General features: G+C 42.6%; 1 protein-coding gene across 1 annotated transcript in view; it reads left to right on the forward strand.

Moving 5' to 3' along the window:
- Nucleotides 1-232: 232 nt before the first annotated feature.
- The window catches only part of GRIN2D (glutamate ionotropic receptor NMDA type subunit 2D), a 1,339,090-nt gene continuing 1,312,940 nt past the window's right edge, over nt 233-26,382 (forward strand). The window contains exon 1 of the mRNA XM_063942779.1: nt 233-1,085. The gene's annotated coding sequence lies outside the window, so the exon portion shown is untranslated. The remainder of the gene's footprint in view (nt 1,086-26,382) is intronic.

The following is a 26,382-nucleotide window of genomic DNA, read 5'->3' on the forward strand; positions in this document are numbered from 1 at the left end:
TTTATCCTTGTCCAGATTAAATTATTGTCAGAAATGTCACTGGCCCGCCTTTCTCACCCCCAGCTTTAGGATTCCGTGTTGCCACAGGCTTGTGCAGAGGGGAAAGACTGGTTAGCAGCAGTGTCCGACTTATCTCTTTAAATTGTTCCCTATGCCGTGGTATGAGGTGCTATCAGTTCTGAATGTTAATGTCCCTGTGTGTGCTTCTGTCTCTCTCGCTTTCCCTGTGTATGTGTGCGTATCTCACTCTGCTTCTCCATCCCCGTCTCCCTGTCTCTATCTGAGTGTATGCATCTGTGTGAAAGAGGGGGGAAAAGAATACATCAGTTTAGCATGGACATGCCGCTCTAACAAGGAGAAGAGGAGGAGAGAGTGAGTAGAAGGGAAAGAGAAAACAGCAGAATGACAAGGGACATTTAAACTGCTCACATATTCCATCCAGAAGCAGTGGATCTGGTGACGAGCTGGGAAGGGACAGACCTGTGCAGATGTAACATGCATTGCAGGTTCAATCCTCTACAACAGCCCATGACACAAACAGAAGATTTACACTGGATAAGGGCTTATTCGTTTCTCTTTTTCTATTTTTCCCCCCTATGTCACTACTTATTTTGCCCCTATAGGAGTACAACAAATGAAAGATTATTTTTGCATCTACTCAACGCTGTTTAACTTTGTATGCAACATGTGTAATTTGGTCCTATTACCTTGATAGATTCCAAACAACCTTGGGTGCATAGAGGAAGGGAGCAAGAAAACTGGATTGGAGGCAAACTCCGGGCAAGGCAGAGGAAGAAAAAAGGGGGAGTGTAAAAATATAACCTCCAGCTGCTTATCAGCAGGAAAAAGACCACCCCTCTGTGATTTTGGAGCACTATACTCTGAGAAGGGGCCAGATTTTTGTCTGGTGCAGAAGCGTGTTCTGATTTTCTCGTGTTCATTTTGTGTTGCTGCCTGTCACTGCATGACATCAATGGAACTGACACAAGGATGTACTAAGAGAGGCTTAAGGCTGTTCTGGCAGGTCCTGGCTCAACACCAGCTGCCTCTGTCCCTACTGGTTTTGGAAACGGTGCAATGAGAAGGTAAGTTGGAAGGGTTCCCTACTTTTATGATATATCTTATTCCCAATGCAGGGCCTGAATGGAGGGGGGTAATGCAGGAGTCCCAAATTATCCATTCTGTATCTAGAAGGCCAGATAACAAATTCCTATTTATATACACACGTTTTTAAAAGTTATTTTCTAAGAAAAAACTTTGGTAGGTTTTCTTTTATTAAAACATCAGCTCTAGAGAAAAGTCTGAAGTATGAAGAGATTTAAAAAAAAAAAAAACAGAAAAGAAAAATCTCTTTCAAGAGAACATCAAGGGCATTTCCATAAAAGGAATATCCTATAGGTTTTATTTATCTTAAACTAATACATTTACAAATTATATTCAAATCAGTGATAAACCAAATCATTGCTTCTGTCCGGTGAGTGTGTAAAATTTGGAATCTGTCAGATTATTTGTAATGTCTCACAGTAGCTTCCTTCTGTGTGTTACCAAAGGTGATGTCTGCTGTTTTAATCTATTCACAAATATTTAGAGAGCCACAAGTTCTAATGTTAAATGTTTGGCAGGGCTGACGGTTTATGTGTCTCTGTGTCTGTTTGTGTATGCTACTGAGTATGTGTTTATATCTCCAGTTCCCCTGCATTACATTCTTTTTTTCTTCTTCACGTTTCATGGGCTATTGGCTCTGGAAGGCTTATCAATTTCCATTTGAAAAGCTGTTTCTCCTTTATTTAATTGCCCTTGCTTCTTGGCTCGTTTTGCTGGTGGCCATGCAAAGTGGGAGGTGGAGGGTGACTCGCAGCTGAGAATGTTAAATAAAATATATATCAAATCTAAAATACAAATGTCCACACGTTAGTATGCCTTAGGGATGTTTACCAACCAATCAAAAAAGGAAGAATTATTTCCTTTTTAGAATATTTACTATAAAGAAATGGTCTGTAAGACATTTAATTATATTAAATCATGAAGACTTCTGCATTTTCCCCATTGATGACCGGCAGGGTCAGACGGCGAGATGTATTGTTGGCCCTCTGGTAGTGAAGTGGTTAAATGTGTCAGAATGAAAGCTGCTTTTATTTCTTGCACTGATTAAGTATAGATGATTAACCTGATCACTGGAATAGATACAATCTGATATCCAACATAAACAGTTGTTCTGATTGTAAGGCAGTCTGGAGCCTGTGCAGGTCTGTAATGTACAGTACATGACTGTTGGCAAGCACTTCACATAATGTTTTGGAATGAAAGGTATATGAAATAAAGTCAACAGCATAAATTCCAAAGTAAAAACACAGATTTATTACACTATGCTGGATTATTGAATGCCATGTGATATTGCAAATTATAACATTATCCTATCCAGACTACAGAGTCTCGCATGGGCCAAAAGACATGTTATGCCTCTCCTGCACACTCCTTCAGTGCTTAATTGTTTTGATTTTCACCATAGAGTAATGGATAGCCTTATTCTACAATCCCATCCTCAACTATTGTGGTCATCCCTCTAATCTCCATTTTGGCTCTAAGTATCACTTTCTTTACTATATTGTCTTTCTCATGTTTATTTGCTGGCAGAATGACAACATATTTCTAACTACAAACTCTACACCTTCACATTTGCTATCAAGGGGTGCTAAACCTTCCTACTTCCTGCCTGAATTCTACAGCACCATCTGTGTGTGAGACATAAAACTGCAGCTCACCTCATAAAATTAGACTGGTAAATTATATATATATATATATATATATATAAAAAATATATATATATTTATTCCTGATGACGGTTTTGCACAGTAAAACTGAAACGTAGAAACAACTGGTTTAGTACGTTTCTTGCTACATGTACCTATGAGTGCCGCCGCCGAGATTTTGATATATATATATTATATATACATTTATATTCAAAATAAATACTTAACGTATTTTTTTAAAAGAAGCTGAATATTTCAATACTTTTTTCACATTTAGGACCTGTATAAAATGATAAAGCATTGTGACAGGTTTAAGCCTACATATATACGACCTATAACAAATTATGTTTCTCATTTTAAGTACTAAGTTATGATCATAAAACATATTTAATTTAACTGAACTCTCCATTAACGTGCGTCACAATGTCTACCACTTGAGGTTATGTAAGGGTAGCACTGGAATGGAGCAGGCATTTAAGTCTCCTCAGGCCCTAACTGTCCCTTGCTACTCCTATTGGTGTGTAATCTCTACGTACACTTGTATTATGTATATTTTAACATGCTCTTTCAAGTGTTTTCCCTTTTGGGATTTAAGACGTAGATAGACGTAATCAACTCATTACAGGCCCAAGAGGCACAGAAACTATAGCCATGCAATGGCTTCCATTCTCCAGAGTACACAACAGGCTAATTGAGTGCACACGAAAACCTCTCTCACACTGTAGATAGGACTCTCGGGTCTGCAGGGAATATTAGCTCATCAGAAGAAGAAATATGTCTGAGATACACCAAAGGGAGCAGTCAAAACATTATACCAAAAGAAGGGGTTGAAATAAAAGTCTCTCAAACTATTGGCAATGAAAAGTTTCCAGTTTTAGCCATTGATGAAGTCCATGTAAGGTAGTAAGCTGTCAGTGCTTTTTGGGACTGCTGGATATTTCAAGCAGACAGTTTTTTTTCATTTACAAATTTTTCCACTTTACTATGTTTATCTACTAATATTTGTCAGCTGTGAAAACAGATTTTATGACTTTGGATAAAAGGCTTTAATATTGCGATCATGGTGGAGCATTATTTACCACACATATTTTGTCAAACGCTCACCGTCTTCATTTTTAAAGTATCTGGCATGATAGGTACAAATTGATGGTAATGTAGATGCGGCAGCATAAAGATATCTGCCATCCTTCTAAATTTACACAGAGTTCTGTGGAACATGGTCCATGAAATGCTCCTATGCGGTTTTGTCTATAAATGATGCAAATTGAGGCCTAGTGTAGAAAGAGTTAAATGGAACCCTATCCTGTTTTCAGTAAAACCACATGGCTTAGTTTAGCAACTGATGGATTTTGATCCCCCCCAGGTTGTGTAAGGTAACCTGTAGGCGTGCTGCCTCTTTCGGATCCCAAATTGTTGTTTTAATTAATTTGCTTCTAAATGGTATCCTCACAACAAAGTGTTTTTTTCCAGGTAACCCTTTGAGGGCAGTGAATTATAGAAAGGGATTATCTGACTCTCCTCTCTAGTAGTGGTGTGGGAATGCCATTGATGGACTGTCCACCCAGTTATACTGTGGGTTATCAATGCAAATCACTACATTGTGAAGACAAAAGCACTTAGAAAGTTCTGATAACAGAATTCAGAGTCTATTTTTTTTAAACGTGATCCACAATATGGCTGGTCTACAACTTCCAGGTCATCCACAGCTTATTTACATGGCGGGAGGACAGCAACCTTGGGTTTATTTAATTTTCTATTTCTTCCAGATTCTAAACTTAGAGTGCTAAAAGGAAGCAGGATTATCCTCATATCCCTCTATCATTCCTAAGCTTTATTTACAGTGTAATAATAACGGAGAAATCTTGTGCTATATTATAGCATGGATCACTATCTTATTTAATAATGCCTGGTGATTAGCTGTTATGCTCGCTCATAATATCACTGTATAGTAGTGGGCAGCACAATGTGTTATCCAGGTCTTCCTATAGACAGCATGAACTAATACCAATCTGCTTCCCAGGCAACAAGCTGCCTTCAGCCACAGCCATATAGTGTATCTTTTTCTCACATATTACTGTAACTATGTAATAGATAGAAGAAAAACAACAGTTGTGTGAAACCATAAAAGCTAGAGATGAGCAGGTTCGGTTCTCAGAGAACCGAACCCTACCGAACATCACATCTCGAGCCCGGTTCTGAGCCCGGCTCGGGTTTTCCCGCCTGACTAGGAAACCCAAACGCGGCAAAACGTCATCATCCCGCTGTCGGATTCTCGTGGGATTTGGATTGCATATAAGGAGCCGTGCGTCCCCACCATTTTCACTACAGTCTCGGAGAGTGTATAGAGAGGACGTGTCCTCAGTGTTCAGTGTCTGTGTGTTGGGACGGGAAAGTGGGGTGGCAAGTGTGGTGCTGCTCAGTCCAGTCCAGTGTAGTGACTCATTGTATTGTTGTGCTGCATCAGTCCAGGCAGTCACAGTGTTGATGTTCTCTGCTGCCATATATCCAGTGTAGCTGTAAAGTGGTGCTGTGTTGTGCAGACCAGTCCAGTGTAGTCAGTGTATTGTGCTATATCAGTTCAGCCAGTCACAGTGTTGGTGTTCTCTGCTGCCATATATCCAGTGTAGCTGTATAAAGTGGTGCTGTGCTGTGCAGACCAGTGGTAGTGTCTTGTGTCATCAGTAATTCCAGTGATGATATACGCTGCTGCTATATATCCACTGCTGCAGTATAACAATTATAACAACCTGTTGGGCTGCATCAGACCAGTGGTAGTGTCCTGTGTCATCAGTAATTCCAGTGGCGATATACACTGCTGGTATATATCCACTGCTGCAGTATAACAATTATAATAACCTGTTGGGCTGCATCAGACCAGTGGTAGTGTCCTGTGTCATCAGTAATTCCAGTGACGATATACGCTGCTGCTATATGTCCACTGCTGTTTGTTTCTATATGTCCATGTGCTATTTGGGGCCTATTTTTTAAATCCGCCATCCTGTCTGCCACTGCAGTGCCACTCCTAGATGGGCCAGGTATTTGTGCCGCACACTTGTGTCACTTAGCTTAGTCATACAGCTACCTCATTGCACCTCATTTTCTTCTTTGCATCATGTGCTGTTTGGGGCCTATTTTTTAAATCTGCCATTCTGTCTGTAACTGCAGTTCCACTCCTAGATGGGCCAGGTGTTTGTGCCACACACTTGTGTCACTTAGCTTGGCCATCCAGCTACCTAATTGCACCTCTTTTTCTTCATTGCATCATGTGCTGTTTGGGGACTAGTTTTTGAATAGTGCCATCTTGTTTGCAACTGCAGTGCCACTCCTAGATGGGCCAGGTGTTTGTGCTGCACACTTGTGTCGCTTAGCTTAGTCATACAGCCACCTCGATGCAACTTTTAGGCCTAAAATCAATATTGTGAGGTGTGAAGTGTTCAGAATAGACTGGAAATGAGTGGAAATTATTGTTATTGAGGTTAATAATGCTGTAGGAGCAAAATTACCCCCAAATTCTGTGATTTTAGCTGTTTTTATGTTTTTTCTTAAAAAATCATCCAGATCCAAAACCAAAACCAAAACACAAAAGGGTGGTTTTGGCAAAACCAAGCCAAAACCAAAACATGAAAATGGAATTAGAACCAAAACCAAAACACAAAACACGAAAAGTGTCCGCTGCACATCTCTAATAAAAGCTATATAATAAATGTATATAATAATAATAATGCAGGGTGGCTGTCTTGACCCTGGCATGTGCAGGGAGTCCTCCATCTTCTCCCACTTCCTGTGATGGAGCCATGACAGAGTGGGAGTGGTAACTACAGTATAGTGGGATGGGGACAGGGGTAGATTATGGACATGCCCAAAACTACTAGCGTATTATGTACTAGAAAGTGCCATGTCAGATTGGCTGATGCAGAGATGAACCCATGGACACTTGCAGAGTGCATACTCTGGAACAACATATACGCATTGCTGGATCATACACATCTCAGTTGCATCTCCACTTTCCACTGATAGGTATAACTGGGCTGTATGCTACATTATGAGATGATGTCAATGGAATGGCGCCCTATTCTGAGTTCTACGTACATATGCCTCTTTTCAGATTCATCTTTTTCCCCAGGAATAGGCACATTGATAATGATAACGGCTATGAAACCAAATGTACAGATACCATTTTTTTGCACAAAGAGATAAACAGAACCTGTACTGTAAGTAGGGGTGTGCAAGCGGTGCCGAAGCACAATGTGCAGGACCCTGTGGAAGGCACCGCTGCTCACCCAAGGCTCCTGCTTCTGGCTATTAGGGTACCTGGAAAAGCATCCTGCAGACAGTGTCGCTACGGCAGTGCTGTCCTGAAGATAGACAGAGAGTTACGTATCTGCACAACCAGTTAATGTTCCTCTATATTTAAAGAAATAATTCAGTTCCACTATTTTACTGATTCCAGTAGGGGGTTCCGCTAATTATAGAAAGGTTACAAGCATTGAATAAACAAAAAGAGAAAGAACTGCATAATGGGCGGACTAATGAAAATACATTTGTAAAACGTAAATTTTAATATCCTCGTTTGGATAAAATCTTGTGATTAATCACAAATTTTTTATCCAAACAAGGATATTAAAAGTTAAGTTTCACAATTTTTTTTTCATTGGTGCGCCCATTGTGCAGTTCTTTCTCTTTGTTTATTCACTATCCTGAGGATACTCAGGTCATTGCTGTAAGTCCTGGTTCCACCCCCTCTGCATGACATCATGATGTCATATGCTCAGGGAGGGTTGGAGATTGTGGCCGTCTTGTATTCATTTATGTATTATGACATATGGATAAACCATTTTATTTTGGGTTTCTTAAAAATAACAACCACAAAGTACGTAATAATGGTAATTGTATTAATGGTAATAACAAGGAAGAGATTCATTTACTATGTGTGGTAATTGGGCAAAGGTTATTGCACTTACTGAATTTCCTCAATTAACTCATGAGTAAGAACATATAGTACAGTAACATAATATACTGTGTTGACAAAAGTGATTGGATACTGACAACAAATAGATCAATGAGATTTTATTGATATCAGTACTTTGTAGGTCCACCACGTACATTAATTACTGCAGGCAACCTTCTTGGTAAACTGTCCCCAAGTCCCTGGGCAATAGCAGGTGGTATGTTTTGCCATTCCACCTTAAGTACAGTGACCAACTGTGACACTGAAGAAGGTTGATTCGGCCTAGAATGCACTCGTCACTCCAAATCATCCCAGAGGTTCTCAATGGGCTTAAGATCTGGACTCTGAGCTGGTCGGTCCATCTGGGTTACTGGATTTTCTGCATACCAGTCCAGCATCGCCCTGGAAACATGACAGGTGGCATTGTCATTCTGATAAAAACATTTGTTTTTTTCTGTAGAACTGCCACAATGTAGGAAGCATAGATTTATAGAGAACATCTCTATACTTCTCAGAGTTAATGTGACCATATATTACAACTAGTGGACCTATGCCAAACCAGCTGAAACAGACCCACAGCATAACGCCACCACCAGAGGTTGGCTGGCAACTTTCAATATGGGGGGGGGGGCAGACACAAGTAAGTGGTCCTGGCCTTTCTACCAGCTCACTATAATGAAAAAAAAAAGGCTTGTAGGACTGGTTGATCTAACCTGAGTGTGGTTTAAATAACCAATGAAATACATGAAAACTTATGTCAAAGAGCTATAAATAAACCATGATAAATTATAAAAGATATAATTAATAAATGTAGTTAATAAATATACCCACATCAGCAATTTGAAAGCAAAATAGTGATCATTTTGCATTTAAACAATTTTTTGTAAGTTGTCATTCTGAAAGATTTTTGCAAGTGTAAAAAATGTAAAGTGCAGATCTGACCATCCCCAGTAACTTAAAATAAAATCTGATAGGATGTGAGAATCAGAAAGTGAAAGGTTGTGTGAGAGTTCTGTTGTTTTTTTTTTTGTTTGTTTGTTTTTTAAAGTGGCAGTCATTTACATGGCAAAACCAGATTGATTTGCCATGTAAATGATTGCCACTTTAAAAAAACACAGGAGAACTCTCAGAAAATCTCTCACTTTCTGATTCCAACACCCTGTTATACCCCCCCCCCCCCCCCTCATGTCATCCTCCTCTTATTTAAAATTACAATACAGCTCTGATGCCCCCTTCCTTCATTAAAAAACATACCCCAGATCTGAATTACCACCTATCCCTTTAAGACCAGACCTCAAATCTAATCAAATTACTCACAACTTCTGTGGTCCCTCATTGCCTTAATAGCTTCTTCCCACTACTCCGATTAGTGAGAAAAAAAGAACACCAAAGTGGTCTGATGGCACATAAGGGGCATGTGGAGGAGTTTGATGGCACATATGGGACACATGGAGGGGTCTGAGGGACATTTTAAGTGTGGCAGTAAAATAAAATAAAAAATAAAGAGGTCACAGTAGTTCTGCCATTATGTGTTTTTTTTTCCTCTTGCACTCCACATCCCCATTCCTTCCATTGTATATTATAGGATTATTTTGTGATCCAACACCCCCTCCCACCCCCAATATATATATATATATATATATATATATATATGAGGGGAGTCAGAGACAGCCAGGGGCACCGCTTGCACATTATCCATCGTGGTGGTACCCGGCGCTTCACTGTAGTTTGTGCTCGGAGCGAAGGTCAAAGCATTGTGGGTTGGGTGGCAGCGGCCATGTCCCTCTCCCTACAGACCTAAATCTGATTGTCTTACATTTTTAATCGGATCAACCGGGGAGCGGCGTACTCTCTGCAGGCTGTCAGGCATACACACCTGCATCCCTCCTACTAGCTAAATTGTACCAGCCCAGGGGACAAATGTCACCCTGGCCCAGCTCACCCCTGACCAACCCCTCCATGCTTTACTGTAGGTACTGTACCCTGTGGCATCAGACATTTTCCTGGCAATCTCCAAACCCAAACCCGTCCATCTCATCTGAAAAGTGTAAACCGTGATTTGTCACACTCGCCGCTATTGTTCCATTGTCCAGATTTAACGCTCTTTACACCATCATAGGTGCTGGGCTGAATTCTTCTTTGTGATTAGAGGTTTATGAGCAGCTGCTTGCCCATAATATCCAGGTGCATGGGCCTACCTAAGAAGTGTTCTTGTCGAAACGGGCACATTAGTGGACATTTGGAACTTGTGTGCAATGGTATGCATGGGACTACCCCTTTTCTTTCGCAGCTCCCTGGTTTACACTCTCTGGTTCCTGGGTTGCAGTTTTGGGGTTCTTCCAGGGTAAAGTGCATGTCTGCAGTGACCTTTCTTCTTCCACGCATTAATGACAAAAGACACAGTGGATTTAGCAAGTGATCTAATCAGTGCCCCTCTACCTGCTTTATACCTTCACAAACACGTGTCTGCTGCAGTAGCACACAATTTTGCTTGCGCAGGGGTGTCCAATCACATTTGTCTACATAGTATAGTCTCCAGTCCTATGTCTTGTCTATTCAGGTGTGCAGGTGTTGATATTGCAGGATTACTGTATGTAAGCACAAACCAGCAGATGACTCAAACAATGAACAGCGCAGTTACTCAAGCAGTGGTGTTGGTTTATTGATAGATAACAGGTACAGCTACACTCAATGTTATATGTACTGTACACTGGTGATGTAGAGGAGCTTGAGTAGAGTGGGATACTGTATGTATGTATGTATGTATGTATGTATGTATGTATGTATGTATGTATGTATGTACAGCCTGTGAGAGTGGATGTAGACACTGCAAAGTGGTGCAGGAACACTGGAATAATTGTGGAATGCAGGTAATCGCAGGACTCTCTGGAGCTAAGTGGAAGACATGTGTCTCTCACTGTGATGCTCTAACACAGTCTCACACAGTTCCAAGATGCCTCCTCACATGCTCAGAAGAGATCTCAGTGGCCATCTTGGGATAGGGCATGACAAGCCTGGAGTGTGCACAATAGTGCCCTCCTCTTTAACAAATATTACCAAAGTGAATAAGTTGAGTAGTTTATGGCCATGGTATTGGCCTGGACATCTGAATAAATACAGTTGTGCTTATCTGTTATGTTAGGTAACTTCTGGCATCTACTTTTTCCTTTTTTATATTGCTAGGGTGTTAAAGTGTTTGTCCAGTTTCATAATGTGTACATTATGATGTTTTACCAAATATATAGGTGCTTATCTTGATTATAAGATCCTTAAATCTGCCAGATCTGACGAGTCTTTACACCAGACCCAATAGCGAAGGTCATCATGAGAATCCTATTTAACAAGGATATGTTGATACAGTATTTCATTTTTGGAGAACCTGCACTGGAAGTCCAAGACTAGACCTCCAGTGCAGTGCACATTTGAAATGGGCTGATTGTTAGGGTCTCCTGCCCTGTGCTGCCACGTCGTCATGGCAACCGGGAGACAAGTGCTAGTGGAGTAACCTGAGCGCAGCTGATACTCCGGTTCGGGTCTTTTGCTGTGCAGTGGTTATAGGCTCTGTGCACGGCAGGGGATCCGGTGCTGGTTTTTGTGCTCACAGTCTGTGAGGTCTGAGTGGGGCGTGGACAGCACCTGCTTTATAAGGCCTCTTTTCAGGGTAAGCAGATGCTGCTGAATCTTTGTTGGTTAGTCAGTTCATGAACGTTAGCCAGTACTGTGTAGCTTTGTATTTGTTTGTTGCTTACTGCAAATAGGCCTGGGGATTTGGTATTACACTCTGCCAATCCAGACCTAGCAGTAAGACTGGAGTCAGTCGTTTAGCTTGCTGGGGTTCTGTTACACTCTGTGAACTTAGCAAGTTTGCGGCTGTATTCTAAGACTTGCCTGTCTAATCCTGTCTCACTGTGCTAGGTGTCAGGGGTCAGTTTAGTGGCAGTAAGCTAAAACCTGTGCACTGCAAGTGAGAATTAGGATTGTGGAGATTCTCCTTGTGTCTATCATTCCATCTCTGACCAAGGAGTTTACTGCCACACCCGTTGGTAACCCTTTAGGGTTTTGCTGTTGCCCTTAGCAACAGCATTTCGGGTACTCTACGTATTAAAACACAACATCTTGCTTTTTCCATCTTAGCAGTTCTAATACAAGGGAGATACCCAGTTCCTTAGCCTCTGGGCTTCTCTGTTCACTTTGTGTGTATTTTGTTACCCTATCACCTTCTGTGTACGTTATGTCATATCCCCCAGTTTGTCTGTGAGTCCATCTGTTTTGCATAACAGTTCAAACACCAGTACATTCCTGCAGACACTGGAGTGCATAACAGTTCTGACACCCGTACTTTCCTGCTGGCACTGGTGTGCATAACATATTCAGCAGCCCAATACTCCTGTTGAAATTTTGTGGGAATATGGAGCATACCCCTCAAAATATGTTGCAACAGGTGGTCGATCAGGTGCAGGTCCTGACTCGACAATTTAATGATTTGTCCATTAAAATGCACACCTCCCAGGCTGCTGGCGGAGCTCCCGCAGCAGCAGCACCTGCAGGGGTTAAGGAGCCGAAAGTAAATCTCCCGGATCGTTTTTCTGGAGATCGCTCGCAGTTCTTTTGTTTCAAGGAGAGCTGCAAGCTATACTTCCGGCTTAGGCCTCAGTCTTCTGGGTCGGAGATTCAGCGGGTGGGCATAGTGATTTCCTTGCTACAAGGAGACCCACAGGTCTGGGCATATGGGTTGCAGCCTGACTGTCCGTCGCTTAAAAGTGTTGATGCTTTTTTTACGGCACTGGGCATGTTGTATGATGACCCTGACAAGACGGCCTCAGCCGAGGCTCAGATTTCGATCCTTAAGCAAGGGCGAAGGCCAGTTGAGGTTTACTGTACGGAGTTTCGGAGGTTGGCCCATGATACCCAGTGGAATGACCCAGCCCTGAGACACCAGTACCGAAGAGGTCTTTCTAACCAGATAAAGGACCAACTGGTACAATATCCCTTGCCTGATAGCTTGGATCAGTTCATGCAGTTATCCATCCGGGTGGATAGACGGCTGAGAGAGCGTAGGCTTGAAAGGGAGACTGAGATTTCCTTCCTTCCCAAGGGAACCTCAGACTCTGAGGAATTTTCTGAGGAGCCTATGCAGATTGGGGCTACCCGCCTCTCCTCGCGTGAGAAGACGCGGAGGAGACAGCAGGGGTTGTGTTTGTACTGTGGGAATAAAGGTCATGTGGTAGTATCATGCCCAGAAAAGCCGGAAAACTACAGGGCCTGAGGGTGATGGGAAATATCCTGTCAGGCCAGAAGTCAGAATTTCCCAAGAAGACTTTTATCATTCCGGTGACCTTGAAGATCCTCGGTCAAACTGTCAAGACTGAGGCCTTTGTGGACAGTGGGGCCGACGGGGTTTTTATGGACCGCCAATTCGCCCTGAAACACTCTGTTCCCTTAGTACCCTTGGCATCGGAAATTGAGATTTGTGGGTTAAACGGGGAACCATTATCCCAAGGTAAAATTACCTCTTGCACTAGCCAGATTTCTTTGTTTATTGGAGCCACACACTCTGAAAAATTGTCCTTTTATGTGACTGTCTGTACTTTTGCCCCATTGGTGTTGGGGTTACCCTGGTTAAGGGCCCACAATCCTCAATTTGACTGGGTCTCTGGGAAGATTCTTAGTTGGGGTACTGATTGTTTCAGGAGTTGCTTGAGCCTTCCAGTCAGGCTCTCGCAGCTAAGTTTGCCAGGATTGCCAGGGTGTTATGCAGATTTTGCGGACGTGTTCTCCAAAAAAGTTGCAGAGGTACTACCTCCCCATCGCCCCTATGACTGTGCCATTGATTTGTTGCCAAATGCTAAGCTTCCCAAGAGCAGGTTGTACTCCCTGTCACGTCCTGAGACTCAGGCTATGGCAGAGTACATTCAGGAGAACTTGGCTAAGGGATTTATCAGACCTTCACAGTCTCCAGTTGGGTCGGGGTTCTTCTTCGTGGGTAAAAAGGACGGTTCGTTGCGACCCTGCATCGACTTCAGGGAATTGAACCGTATCACGATTAAAAACTCATACCCACTGCCTCTCATTTCGGTCTTGTTTGACCAGCTTCGTACTGCCACCATTTTTTCTAAGATTGACCTACGCGGTGCGTACAATCTAATCCGAATAAGAGAGGGGGATGAATGGAAGACTGCCTTTAATACCCACTCAGGGCATTATGAATATTTGGTGATGCCTTTTGGGCTCTGTAATGCCCCGGCAGTCTTCCAGGATTTCATGAATGATGTGCTCAGGGAATATTTGGATAGATTCTTAGTTGTATACTTAGATGACATCCTAATCTTCTCCCATTCCCTGGAGGAACATCGGAAGCATGTACGCTTAGTCCTCCAGAAACTCAGAGACCACCGGCTTGGGGCGAAGCTGGAGAAGTGCGAATTTGAAGTTCAGCAAATCGCATTTCTAGGATATATTATCTCCCCAGAAGGTTTCCAAATGGAGGGTTCCAAGGTACAGGCAGTCCTGGATTGGGTGCAGCCCACTAGTTTGAAGGCGCTTCAGCGTTTCCTGGGCTTTGCAAATTTTTATAGACGATTTATCGCTGGATTTTCGTCTATAGTGGCGCCCTTGGTGGCACTCACTAAGAAAGGGGCGGATGTTGCTCACTGGTCTTGTGAGGCTAAAGCGGCTTTTGCCCGTCTCAAAAGGGCATTTGTTTCGGCCAAGGTGCTGCGACACCCAGATCCAGAGCGTCCTTTTGTTGTGGAGGTGGATGCCTCTGAGATGGGTATTGGGGCAGTGCTTTCTCAGATGGGAGTGTCTGATAATCGCCTTCATCCCTGTGCTTACTTTTCCCGTAAATTTTCGCCTGCCGAGATGAATTATGACGTGGGTAACCGGGAATTGTTGGCTATTAAGGATGCACTCGAGGAGTGGAGACACTGGCTTGAGGGGGCTAAGTTTGTGGTCTCAATTCTCACTGACCATAAGAATCTGGCATATTTAGAGTCAGCGAAGCGTCTCAATGCCAGGCAGGCACGATGGGCTTTGTTTTTTGCTCGCTTTAATTTTTTGATAACATATCGCCCTGGGTCAAAAAACATCAAGGCTGATGCGCTCTCGCGGAGTTTTGCTCCAATCCAGGAGACCACCGAGGAGCCGTTGCCCATTGTTTCCCCATCATGTATTAAAGTGGGCATTACCCAGGACCTCTTATCATTAGTCCTTAGAGCACAGGAGCAGGCTCCTCCAGACCTTCCGGTAGGTCTTTTGTTTGTGCCTCCTAGGTTAAGACAGCGAGTGTTCCTGGAATTCCATGCCAAGAAGTCGGCAGGTCACCCGGGTATTGCCAGATCTCGGGAGTTGCTATCTAGGGCGGTGTGGTGGCCCTCGGTGGCTAAGGATGTGGATCAGTGGGTTCGGGCATGTGACATCTGTGCCCGAAATAAGACTCCTAGAGGGGTTCCTGTTGGCCCATTACATCCACTCTCTATCCCATCTAAGCCATGGACCCACATTTCAATGGATTTTGTGGTGGACTTGCCCAAATCCTCGGGGATGACAGCCATCTGGGTTGTCGTTGACAGGTTTTCGAAGATGGCGCACTTCGTTCCACTGGTTGGGCTGCCATCAGCCAGACGCCTGTCTGAATTATTTATGCTGCATGTTGTGCGTCTCCACGGTTTGCCACTTGATGTGGTCTCTGACCGCGGATCCCAGTTTGTGGCCAAATTCTGGAGGGCATTTTGTTCCGATCTCCAGATTTCTGTCAGCTTGTCGTCAGGCTACCATCCGCAGTCTAATGGGCAGACTGAAAGGGTGAACCAGTCCTTGGAGCAGTTCCTCAGGTGTTATGTCTCCAAGTGTCAGACTGACTGGGTTGCTCATCTGTCCATGGCGGAGTTTGCCTATAACAACGCGGCTCACTCTGCTACAGGGATCTCTCCCTTCCTTTGTGTGTATGGGCATCATCCTAAGGCCAATTCTTTTGACCCCCTGGACTCCACGCCTGGTGGTTCCTCTGTGGTTTCGGTCCTTAGAGGTATTTGGCGGAAAGTGAAGAAAGCCCTTGTGTCTGTGTCATTAGTGACCAAAAGGGTTTTTGATAAGCGGAAAAGACCCTGCAGCTTCAAGTTAGGAGACTTCGTCTGGTTGTCTACCAAGAATTTGAAGTTGAGACAGCCATCTCATAAGTTAGGGCCCCGGTTCATCGGCCCTTATAAGATCACCAGGGTTATCAATCCGGTGGCATTTCAGTTAGATCTGCCCCGTTCTTTGGGTATCAATAAAACATTTCATTGTTCCCTTTTAAAACGGGCGATTAGTAATCCTTCTACCAGTGGAAGACCTTCCCCTCTTCTGATACGTGGCCAGAGGGAGTTTGTTGTTGAAAGGATTCTTGACTCCAAGGTGGTTCGGGGTCGGCTGTCATTTTTGGTGCACTGGAAGGGGTATGGCCCGGAGGAGCGGTCGTGGGTGCGCAGTTGTGATCTTCATGCCCCCAGACTGATACGCTCTTTCTTCTCGCAGTTCCCCGATAAACCCGGTGGTAGGGGTTCTTTGACCCCTCGTCAGAGGGGGGGTACTGTTAGGGTCTCCTGCCCTGTGCTGCCACGTCGTCATGGCAACCGGGAGACAAGTGCTAGTGGAGTAACCTGAGCGCAGCTGATACTCCGGTTCGGGTCTTTTGCTGTGCAGTGGTTATAGGCTCTGTGCACGGCAGGGGATCCGGTGCTGGTTTTTGTGCTCACAGTCTGTGAGGTCTGAGTGGGGCGTGGACAGCACCTGCTTTATAAGGCCTCTTTTCAGGGTAAGCAGATGCTGCTGAATCTTTGTTGGTTAGTCAGTTCATGAACGTTAGCCAGTACTGTGTAGCTTTGTATTTGTTTGTTGCTTACTGCAAATAGGCCTGGGAATTTGGTATTACACTCTGCCAATCCAGACCTAGCAGTAAGACTGGAGTCAGTCGTTTAGCTTGCTGGGGTTCTGTTACACTCTGTGAACTTAGCAAGTTTGCGGCTGTATTCTAAGACTTGCCTGTCTAATCCTGTCTCACTGTGCTAGGTGTCAGGGGTCAGTTTAGTGGCAGTAAGCTAAAACCTGTGCACTGCAAGTGAGAATTAGGATTGTGGAGATTCTCCTTGTGTCTATCATTCCATCTCTGACCAAGGAGTTTACTGCCACACCCGTTGGTAACCCTTTAGGGTTTTGCTGTTGCCCTTAGCAACAGCATTTCGGGTACTCTACGTATTAAAACACAACATCTTGCTTTTTCCATCTTAGCAGTTCTAATACAAGGGAGATACCCAGTTCCTTAGCCTCTGGGCTTCTCTGTTCACTTTGTGTGTATTTTGTTACCCTATCACCTTCTGTGTACGTTATGTCATATCCCCCAGTTTGTCTGTGAGTCCATCTGTTTTGCATAACAGTTCAAACACCAGTACATTCCTGCAGACACTGGAGTGCATAACAGTTCTGACACCAGTACTTTCCTGCTGGCACTGGTGTGCATAACACTGATTTCGGTCATACCAAGAAGGAACTTGAGTGTTCGACGATGGGGTAAGTCTCTGCTTATCACTGTTGTGCCAGTAACCCGTGGGTGTTGAGCATAATATTATTAATAAATAAATAGCGGTGATAGAAGATTGTGGTGATAGAAATTCACTTCTATTGCTGCTTTTTGTTAAAATGATCCAAAAAGTCATACAGCCAGCCTTTTTAGAAATAATAAGACATTCTCTATGTAAGAACACATATAATCCCATTATAATAAGCAAGCCTGCCATTATGTTTTTTTTTTTTATAATTCAGTAACATACATTAACTAATAGGCATTATACTGTACTTAAACCTTATACTGTACTTTACTTAAAATAGCAATTAGTTACAATATTTGTATGTGTAGTTTCAATTTCTAAATGGCAAATAAATCTCATAAATGCCACATGAACATTAAATTTAGAAATGATAAACATTTCAATATTGTTTTTGTATAAACCCCCCCAAAAGTAAAACAATTAGAATATTATTTTATAAAGATCTTCTTTTTAAAAATAAATAAAACCAGGTTAATGTAAGTGGGCAGGGCCTTTATGTGATGCAGTGCCAATCACGTCATGATGTCCAGAAGTACTGTAGGCATGTATTTTTTTTTATAATGAATGTATTTTTCCAGCAAATATGTTTTAGGAAGACTTTTTGGTATGGTGTTTGTTTATTTTAATCATAGTGGATGGATTTTCGTAGTCTTTTGTCTACCTCACCCTATACGCTATATAAGTCTACCATTGTACATTTATTTATGGTTAATTATACAAAATAGACCCAACAACAATATTTTTGCAACCATAACCCCTATGTTATATAAATCTTCTGTTTATGTGTATGTATATGAAATATTTAGTCCACAAGAAGAAAACGGCACTTGAAGGTCAGAGTTCAAACCCCCAAAGGGTTTCTTCATATGGCATATGTGCAACTTGCTCAAAACGTTGCTGTATTAATACCGTATGCTTATGCTAAAATGGATACTTGGGGCCGGATGTAATGCAGTGCTCTGAGATTCCGGACAAACTCGTACGTTTTTTTAAAACAGCTATCATTTACAAGGCAAAACCAGGTTGGTTTTGCCTTGTAAATGATTGCCACTTTGAAAAAACGAGTACGAGTTTGGCCGGAATCTCTTAGCTCTAGCCGTAGCGCACTGCATTACATCCGGCCTTTTGGGTATTTCAACTCTCACTTTGGAGTGCCATTTTCATAGGACTAATAGGTAGCACTCTAGGTCTTCTTAAAGTGAAAAAGTTTAATTCACATGCTACGAAGCACCAATGTTTCAGAATGTTATACTTGATGAATCCTTTAAAAAGGGACGTATAGCGTCCTTAAACATTGGTGGGATAAAAATGTATTTTTTACTTTATGAAAACCTGGCGTACTGCCTATTATTACTATGGATTGATTATATATACTAGTACAGGGCTCGACAAATTTTTATAAACTCTAAAGGTGAGTACACACTAGGCGATGTGTTCCCTGAGGGACATCGCTTAGTGTTTCCCCTCCCGGGCCAGGCCACCGACGGCTGGAATACACACTACCGCACAGTGACGTCATGCAGCGGTCGGGCTTTACATGCTTTGGACGATGAGTCCAAACTGAGCTGCATGTACGTCCGACTCCGAGGGTCGATAATGACTTATGGGGCCGCGCATCGGCCGCCGTCAGCTGCATACACATTGGGCGCTGCAGTAAACTATATCGCTCAGGAGGGGGAAAATGTATGCTATATCGTGTGTATGCACCTTAAAAGCCAACTAAAAAGTCTAGGAGCCAGACAATCGTCACCCACTAAAGTATATGAAAATGTGTATAGACCACCATACAAGCCCCTTCAATGCCCCTCAGACCTACCCACATGCCATTCAACCAACATACATACCTCTTTAATGTTCATCAGTCTATCTCTGGGGCCCAATTTATATTATACTACAGTTCTGCCCCCAATTCATAGCATGCCACACAGCAACGATCACAATACATAGTAGGCCACAAAACTGGGCACCTAACACAGAGTATATCAGACAGCAGTGCCCTTAATACAATATATGACACACAGTAGTGCCTTCAATACATAACAATTATATCAAAAATATATATAAAAGTGTGTGTGTGTGTGTGTGTGTGTGTGTGTATGTATATATATATATATATATATATATATATTATAGAATTGAAGACCACGGCGCTCGGGTGCAGTTTATGTGGTAATAGTGCACAATAAAAAAGTATTATTTTAAAATTATAGTAAAACGTAGTGAGTATATTAAAAAAGATTTAAAAGGAAGATACGTGAGGTAAAAAATCCCTATTTCATATAAAAGCACTTCTCAATAAATTAATAGAGCGGCAGCTTGTAATATATATAAATATGCTTGGCATGCATATAGAATTTGTTGCAAGAATTGGAAAAACAAGCGCCCAAGAGTGAAGTTATTAGGGTTAGGGAAAATGAAGGTATAAAAAACGTATGATAAGGATTGATTCAAAAAACTTATCTGGCAGGTAAAGACTTGACTCAAGTGGTGGTCTTTTTGAGGATTAAGAACATGTGGATAAAACAGAAAAAACTAACAGTGTGTACCGTTTATGTTACATATTATGTTACTGTTTGCTTTCACAGGCCTTATTAGGGAACTTAGCTTATTCCCATATAGCAACAATTTATAGCCTGAGCAGTATATGGATTAAAAATACAAACAAGTTTTTAATAACATAATCACATAAAAACACACATAAAAATAGCTGTATAGCATGCGTACAAGATAAAAATTAAATCAGGCTTATCTGTCCATGAAATGACTGAAATGCATGCGTACAGGATTTAAAATAGTTTTAGGCTTATCTGTCCATCAAGAGGGGATGTCTGCAGGTACTCCCTGTACCTGCAGACATCCCCTCTTGATGGACAGATAAGCCTAAAACTATTTTAAATCCTGTACGCATGCATTTCAGTCATTTCATGGACAGATAAGCCTGATTTAATTTTTATCTTGTACGCATGCTATACAGCTATTTTTATGTGTGTTTTTATGTGATTATGTTATTAAAAACTTGTTTGTATTTTTAATCCATATACTGCTCAGGCTATAAATTGTTGCTATATGGGAATAAGCTAAGTTCCCTAATAAGGCCTGTGAAAGCAAACAGTAACATAATATGTAACATAAACGGTACACACTATGTTAGTTTTTTCTGTTTTATCCACATGTTCTTAATCCTCAAAAAGACCACCACTTGAGTCAAGTCTTTACCTGCCAGATAAGTTTTTTGAATCAATCCTTATCATACGTTTTTTATACCTTCATTTTCCCTAACCCTAATAACTTCACTCTTGGGCGCTTGTTTTTCCAATTCTTGCAATATATATATATATATATATATATAGTCTGTGCCGTAATTGTTGTAAGCACACAACGATGACTGAACATAGGCAAAACAGATAATATATGCTTCTTTCCCTACCTTTCCATAATGGGATCTGCTTCCAGGACCTAAAGTCTGATGATGCCAATCCCAAATTCACAGTGGCTGTGAGGATCGGGTCTTTCAAGGTGGCTGGTACCGTAGTGGGCTTGAGCAGCATGCACTACCTCTGATCTCCATGTCTGGATGGTGGATGTAGGGTTCAGATCTTCAATATGACAGGTGCCTCAGTGAGACTACTCCACTTTATACTGACAACACTGATGGTGTGGTGAATAGAGCACTGAATCTTTTTAAAGACAGCAGCGGGTACTAAGCGCTGTGCCCAGAGACCTCCAGGACCTTAAGTCAGCTTGTGCCAATACACATGGCTACTGTCTATAAGGGATCGGCACCAGCTGACTTCAGGTCCCGGGGATATCTGAACACAGCGCTCACTACCTTTTGCCAGCTCTAAAGGCACAGTGCTCTGTCCCACCATACCATCAGCAACCATGATAGTGGGACCGCATTTGGCGAAGCTGAGCTCAGCAGCAGGAAATTTAAAATTGGTTAGTGAAGTAAGACAAAAGAGCGCTCACAAACTTCCTCCAATCTAAAAAGTGGGTTGGGTCCTCAGTCACCATGATGACTGTCTCTAGACCTAGCTAATCGGGACCAAACTATAGAGCAGATTATAGCAAAATCTAGTTACCCGGACTGAAATCTTAGTCGCCATGGCGACCTGGTGCCCGGGATTTGTCGAGCCCTGTACTAACATATACCAGTCCTTTCCCCCCTCTTCTCCACTCCATTCCACCCCCAACTCTGTCTGGCTCCACCACCCTCCTCTTTGCTGTTCTACCACCCTTCCCTCCCGCTCACATACTTACCCCATTTAGGCAGCATGCTCTTACCTCCACTGTGCACGCATCAAGGAGACTGGACAGACATTCAGAAATTATTTTACAGACTCTGGTGTCACTAGGGGGATACGAAGGGGCGGCCCGCACTCGGTTGTCATCCTTCCAGGGGGTGACACGAAAATGACAGCTCCTCCTCACTAACAAGGAGCCGGGTGCTCTTTTCTGATGCACACTAGGTGTCACTGACTGCAGTTATTCTGCTATATATGCTCTCCACAGACCTGTATAACAAGACTGTAATGATCAATTTAAATGAGTCTGAATCTGTATACGAAGTGCTACGATGCAGCGGCCATGGGGTTTTTCATGCCAAGTTCTGTTATGCTTCATCTGTGACTTTGTACATGTTTAAAATGAATTTCTCTGCAGTTAAAGTCACAGCCTGGCATGTCTAGTACAGATTGAGTGGTGTTACGCTGCACCTGTGGTGTAAATAAGGCACAAGTTTAGAGAAACACAACAACATTCAGCATGGCACATTTGCGCCGAGGATCTCACGACGCATCGCTTGTTGAGGCTAGGTGTACGTGGATTCCAGCTAGGAATTTATTTACAATTCTGCAAAGATAAAAGTCACTGGTACAGTAATATGGCGATAAAAGCAAATAAGATAATTAATTTTACAATGCAATCAAAGTCTCCTCTGTGTAGGATTGACACCTGCTGTTCCTTCATTGTTTTCTTTACATTTGTTCCATTTGATGCTACTAATAAAATTTGTTCCAAAACAAAACAAAGCAAAACAGTGCAATCACAGAAAAAAAGAACCTTAAAAATGTGCAGTTGTACCCTTATCAGTATATATAATTAAATACTACCACAGAGACAAGCAGAATTAGAACAAAACACTCCCCAAAATCTCCGATCTCCCACAGCTTTTCATATAATCTCCTCCCTTTTTGATATCGGATTCAGGAATGTCCCACCAAAATCTGGGCAGTTGGGAGATGTAAGATTAGGAATATAGACAAAAGTCTGAAAGTCATACCAGATCCCCAATTCAGCACAGACTGAAAGAAAAACTGGGTGCACATCGATTTATGCATGCGCAAGCGTTTAGAAGCATTTGTACTAATAAAAATGTACAACATTTACATATTAAAGTATTTTTTAAAATGTACAATAGGGGTAATTCCAAGTTGATCGCAGCAGGAAATTTTTTAGCAGTTGGGCAAAACCATGTGCACTGCAGGGGGGACAGATATAACATTTGCAGAGAGAGTTAGATTTGGGTGGGTTATTTTGTTTCTGTGCAGGGTAAATACTGGCTGCTTTATTTTTACACTGCAATTTAGATTACAGATTGAACACACCACACCCAAATCTAACTCTCTCTGCACATGTTATATCTGCCTCCCCTGCAGTGCACATGGGGGGTCATTCCGAGTTGTTCGCTGTTTTTAGCAGCTTTGCACACGCTAAGCCGCCGCCTACTGGGAGTGAATCTTATTGCGAACGAAAGATTAGCAGAATTGCGAATAGACACTTCTTAGCAATTTCTGAGTAGCTCCAGACTTACTCGGCATCTGCGAACAGTTCAGTCAGTTTCGTTCCTGGTTTGACGTCACAAACACACCCAGCATTCGCCCAGACACTCCTCCGTTTCTCCAGCCACTCCCGCGTTTTTCCCAGAAACGGCAGCGTTTTTTCGCACACACCCATAAAACGGCCAGTTTCCGCCCAGAAACACCCACTTCCTGTCAATCACAATACGATCACCAGAACGAAGAAAAAAACCTTGTAATGCCGTGAGTAAAATACCTAACTGCATAGCAAATTTACTTGGTGCAGTCGCACTGCGGACATTGCGCATGCGCATTAGCGACTAATCGCTCCGTTGCGAGAAAAAAATAACGAGCGAACAACTCAGAATGACCCCCATGGTTTTGCCCAACTGCTAAAAAATTTCCTGCTGCGATCAACTTGGAATTACCCCTAATGTTTGTTATAAGAACGATACTTCTTTGTGGCAGTAACTTGAAATTTGAGTATTTTAAACCATTTGGATACAATTTTTTATCAATTATTACTACAACTAGGAGACTTTAGATGACTAGAAAATCAACAATTACAAAATAATACAGGCAACTGCTTTGTATGTGTTAATAAAAACACGATGAAAAGAGCAAGTAATATAATTTAAGATCAGGGAGCCAGCGAGGGTCTGAGGGTAGGTACAGATTACCCAGGCCCAAACTTGTCTGGGTTACCTGAATCTGCCAGGGAGGCAATATACCAATACGAATTAACAGTGCACACATTATTAATTATGTGGTTAACCACAAGGTCAATTGAGGTGAACCGCAATGCTAAGCTCAACTGACATTGTGGTTAACCACGTACTTAAGCAGTTCCCATCATAGAAATGAATGGTGTTTTCACACCCATTCATCACTATGGGAGCTGCATACAGCCAATGAGCAACAGAGCTCCTCTGGAGCCCAGCATCCATTGGGTGACTGGGTCCCCTAGTGACAGCAGTCACCCAGGAGACCCATTGTTACGCAAAGAAGCAGCATGTCAGTCTGCTGGATTCGGGTTTTTGGTTTTTTTAAACTCCTTGGATGCCTACATGGAATAAAGAGGACTGATCTAAACTGGAATAAGTTGAGTATTTTTTTATTTTTATGTATAGGTGACGTGAATTACTACTAGGAAAAGAGGACGTTAACGGCAATGGGGGATGTAGGTAAGTATGTGTGAGTGTGAATATGTATGTGAGTGTGCATGTATGCTCTAATAAAGTTGTATTTTGTACGGTGTGTGTGTCCTGTGTTTATTGTAATATTCATTTTACAGTGTGACTACAGGTTCTAGCGTACCCCTTAATGTCTGCATGCTGTTACTTGTAGTTCTCCAAGTACCAGCATGCTGGGGATGCTTGCTGGGACCTTTAGCTCTACTGTAAAAGACAATATTCATTATTTTACACTTTAATGCTATGATCTCAGCACCCACCGCTCATGGGTGCCCGGCATAGCATCGGGCTTCAGTCCTGACCTTGGGTGCCCTGGAGGGGGCAACCCTTTATTGGGGAGGTCCCCATCCCCGCAGGAATCCCCGACCAGGTGCTATGGTCGCAGGGAGCAGTATCAACATGTCCTCAGTTGTGGCATTACCTCCCCGCCTACTTCTGCCGGTGCTATTTTTAAAAAATATGGGGGACCCCTATATCTTTCTCCCACCCATAATTTTTGAACCAGGTCTGGATCAAGAGCCAGGTGCTGGTTGTTAAAATATAGGGGGACCTCAATCATCCCTCCCCCCCCATATTTTTCCACCTAGGACCGGCTTAAAAAGCCTGGTACTGGTTATGCTTTGTGGGAGGGACCACACGTAATTTTTTTACATTTATTTTTTACTTTTTCTTTACTGTAATAGAGAGAAGCATGCACAGATTTTACTGAACTATGCATGCTTCTGTCAAACATGCACATGTTGACGTTGCATTGATGTGCAAATTTTGTGAAACTTTGCTGGTGCTTTTGATGGGTCTTAGACAAAAAATGGTTGATCCATGTGAACACGCTTACAAATAATCAGTGCAATGAGGTGTGTCTTTGTCGCGATTTTGGTGTGAAGTGTGGCGTTTTTGTCAAAAGTGATTTCTAGTAAATTTGCGGTTTCCAATGATGCCAATGTTATTTGCTCAATGTTGAATCCTTAGTAAATTAGCAATTAGCAAAACCACATCTTTTCGAGGGAAAAAAACCCAAATCATCCCAAATCAATCTTTAGTAAATTTAACCTCAGGACTGGTGTCTACTCATTTCAGGACAACAGGAGGGGTGGAGTTAGGAAGTCAAGGAGGTGTATCATGGTGTGGGCAGTTATGTCCGACGGCGGGAGAGCTGGAAAATCCAGAACAATACCAGTCTGGGAAGTGCAGACCTCCAAACTAATCATGCCATTTCCAGATTGTTCAGTGGAATCAGATGGATGGCAATACTTTATATCAAAATCCAGATGGTTTAATCAAATTAAGAGGTATAATTAAAGTTAGAATGGGAGAGTGCTAGTGCGCAGCCTCCAACAATGCTCCTTCGGGGATGATGTGTCATTTTTGCTTCTTAAGATGGCCACTGGTGATGATACTACTGTGCTATCTTTTTACTGTGTAGAGTGACATAGTGAGAGACGGAAGTCTCCCCCTCTGCTCAAGAGACCTCATGCATTTACCTGCAATCTGTCGACCTATTCACCATGTCGATCTTTTGACAATGTTGACCTAATGCACGTCGACCATTAGTGGTCGACCTAATTACTGTCAACCTTTTTATTGGTATTAGTATGTGATCCCGGCGACTGGGATCCCAGCGGTTATTATACCGACGTTGGGATCCCGGTTATTAGAATGCCGACAGGGGTAGTGAGAGCAACGAAGCTCATCACGCTGCGCTTGCCATGCTGTGGGCTCGGTGGAGAGCTCTGCTCGCCACAGGTTCTATTCTCCCTTTATGGGTGTACTCTGTGTACACCCACAGAGGGGAATCATCTACCTCGCTGGTATTATGGCGGTGGTATGGTGCCCCTGCGGGATCCCGTTGTCGGTATTGTGACAGCCGGGATCCCATCCATCGGTATGCTGACCGCATACAGTCAGCCTAAATTGACAGGTACAAAGCAGTGATTTTTTTCATTGCAGCATTTTTCTGCACTTGTAAATTCCCCCACCATCTCCTATATAATAGCCCAGATCTGTGACTCTGTGCCTGTGTGTATAACGCAGGGCAGGGCTAGAAGCTCTAATTGGGTTAACAGCAGGTCTATCACACCCAGTCCACAGCTGATTCGGCAAGAAACGCCC

This window comes from Pseudophryne corroboree, chromosome 10 (genome assembly GCF_028390025.1).
Source record: "Pseudophryne corroboree isolate aPseCor3 chromosome 10, aPseCor3.hap2, whole genome shotgun sequence".
NCBI lineage: Eukaryota > Metazoa > Chordata > Amphibia > Anura > Myobatrachidae > Pseudophryne > Pseudophryne corroboree.